This window comes from Aplysia californica, unplaced genomic scaffold (assembly GCF_000002075.1).
Source record: "Aplysia californica isolate F4 #8 unplaced genomic scaffold, AplCal3.0 scaffold00379, whole genome shotgun sequence".
Lineage (NCBI taxonomy): Eukaryota > Metazoa > Mollusca > Gastropoda > Aplysiida > Aplysiidae > Aplysia > Aplysia californica.
Window position 1 is genome coordinate 477,175 of NW_004797649.1, and position 2,972 is coordinate 480,146.

The 2,972-nt window shown below is 41.9% G+C and overlaps 1 protein-coding gene across 1 annotated transcript in view; it reads left to right on the forward strand.

The window, feature by feature from the left end:
* Window positions 1-1,863: 1,863 nt before the first annotated feature.
* LOC101860511 (metabotropic glutamate receptor 6) overlaps window positions 1,864-2,972 on the forward strand; it is a 53,969-nt gene continuing 52,860 nt past the window's right edge. The window contains exon 1 of the mRNA XM_035971111.1: window positions 1,864-1,944. The gene's annotated coding sequence lies outside the window, so the exon portion shown is untranslated. The remainder of the gene's footprint in view (window positions 1,945-2,972) is intronic.

Consider the following 2,972-nt stretch of genomic DNA (forward strand, 5'->3'; position numbering starts at 1 on the left):
GCTTGTGCCTTGGGCGCCTGGCAGGGACACGAGAAGCGAACCTGGCTCTACGGATATGGTTCGATACCTCCTCCTCGCTCTTGTGGAAATTGGCTGCCACCCGTAGTTGGTCCCTGATGTGGTTTGTAGTGGTGGTTCGTGACGTCACGGCCTGTCTGACGATGAGCCGGTCGATGCTGTCGTTTGTCAAACGGGGCGGCCCTGGTTGAGGTCTGTCCTGGACCCTTCCAGTCGCTTGCCATCGTTCTTGCAGCCTCTATATGACTGATGGGGACACCCCAAGTTGATGTGCAACGACTGGGAACGTGGAGCCATCTTGGAGCCAGGCATGGGCTCGTCCTCTGTCGACGTCAGGCAGCGAGCGTCGTTGGACCGTCGTGGTGTAATGGAACATGGCTGAAAAACGCTGACTTATAATTGGTTGCAAGTGAGCGATATTCACAGCTAAGACATCTGTTCAGCACGTGCCAAGCTTAGTTTTAGACTATAAGTCCCTATGCCAATGTTGCTGAAATTTAGCCCATTTTCATGCTTTTCGGTTGTGTTTCAGAATGCCCTGCGCCGTCGCTGTGAAGCTGGTGCGGGGAAAATTCGCTTTACAGGCAAACTGTGTCTAGTCGTCAGAGCGTGTGCCAAGTTCGGATGACTGATCTTAACGGGTTGGCGAGATATTGAAGTTCAAATTTGACAGGTGAAAACACAAGTTGTTCCTTGACTTTTTGGGGCGAGTTTAGTTTCAACTCTGAAGATGAAACGTTCACTATTTATTATAACTGGTGATTTTGATTTTCCCTTCGGCCCCTTGAACTCTGTCACTAAAAAGATATGCAACCTGCTGAAAGAAAAGTATTTAAAACGCCTTTTCCACAAACCAACGAATAAATTAGGTCAGAATTTAAAAATTCTTGATAGGGTAATTTCCCCAGTTGACAATAATCATGTGAAAAGTGTAAACGTTCTGGATAAAGACATTTCGAATCATATTCTTCTGATTATTGATTTGGACATCAAAAGACCAAGGAAAGTGATAGAAACAGTTTATTCTCGAAACCTGAAAGCTATCAATTCACGCCAGTTTCAATGTAACATTCGTCACACTTTAGCCACGAGTTACCCTATCAATATAGAAACCCTCAATACCACCATGAGGAATACTTTCCACGAACATGCTCCTATTATTTTTTTTAATCGAAACTTATCTGATCGTCGTACTGAAAAGTGGTTCAACTTGTAAATGAAGGCCGCAAAAAAGTATTGGATATAATCTTTTTTTTTTATATCTAGTTGTAACGACCAACAAATTTATTTTTTTACCATGATTCAGCATTTACAAAGAAAGTGAACACATGTTATTATTCAAGAATAACCAAGCTTTGTTGTGGTTAAAGTAGCTGTAAACAGCACAATAAATCTTTTTCATCCCAAAAAAATCACACACTCATACGCACATACACACACATATACACATGCACACACACACACACACACACACAAGCGCGCGCGCGCGCGCGCGCACACACACACACACACACACACACACACACACACACACACACACACACACATACACACACACACCACACACACACGCACACACACACACACACACACACACACAAAGAGACGCACAAGAAGAATTTACTCCCTTCTCCACTCTTTCGAAGTCCAGTTTCCTGACAAGAGCGCGCGTGCGGTGTAAGCAGTCCTAGTGATCGACTCTCTCTCTCTCTCCCCCTCTCTCTCGGGCTCTCTCTCTCCCTCTCCCCCCCCCCTCTCTCTCTCTCTCTCTCTCTCTCCCTCCGCCTCTCTCCTCCTCTCTCGGCTCTCCCAGCTCCCTCGGACGCTCACACCACACAACGACAGACTGCTGCATGTAGTTGTGAGCCGACGAGGAATTCAGTTTGTTTGCCGCAATTTCGTCGATGTCCGAGTCTAACTGTGTAGGTGAGCGGTAATTGATTTTCAGAGAATTGCATTGTTTTGTTGTTTTTTTTTGCTTCTGATTTGTTTGTTTCCTTGTCTTTGCTGTTATTGTTGCTGTTGTTGTTATTGCTTTGTTTGTTTTTTGTTTGCTTGCTGTTGTCTTAGGTTTGTTTGCTGTTGTCGTTTTGGTTTTGGTTTTTTGTCTTTAATTGTTTTGGTTTTTGTTGGTTTGTTTGGGGGGTGGGTTGTTTGTTTTGTTGTTGTTTTTTTGTTGTTGGGTTGTTTTGTTTTGTGTGTTTTTTGGGGCGGTAGTTCGAGTTTCACGGCGCTTGCAATAAAAATAAACCATATAAGTGTAGAAGATTAGAGGTGTTGCCAGAGAGTAACCGGCAAAGAAAAGGTGGAGAGATACAGACAACTGGTGTTTGTTCCGAAGAAAGAAAGTGCAAATCTCTCCAGAACAAAAAAGTGGAGAAAAAAGTAAGTCTGTTCTGAATATCAAAAAGAACTGCTCAAAATGTCCGTACAGACAATACTTTTTACACAATATGTTACTTATATCACCAAATTTAATTACGACTGTGAATAGAATGTGTAAAATCTAAACTACTTTATAATGGAAACTCTCTATAGCAACACAAAACGTTCATAAAAATATGTTGTTAATATTTTTGTCGTTACAATTTTAACGCTTTCACGATAGTCTCTTCAGTAAAATGTGTACGCTTTATGTGAAGCGGGTAAAAAATCTTAAACACTTTTGTAAATGCTTACCTACCTACTTGTCTACCAACAGCTGTGAAATTAGCGACCTAATTTAGCGGATACACACAGTTAGAGCTGGTCTTCTTTTTTTTCTTTTTCTTTTTCTTCTTCTTCTTCTTCTTCTTCTTCTTCTTCTTCTTCTTCTTCTTCTTCTTTTTCTTCTTCTTCTTTGAGAGGTGTTGAATTCGAAAATGATATTAGTTTCTGTATTTTCAGGTCATTGTTTGTTTGTTTTGGTAAGTGTTATACGGCGCTATCAACGGCATAAGGTCATATGAGCGCGC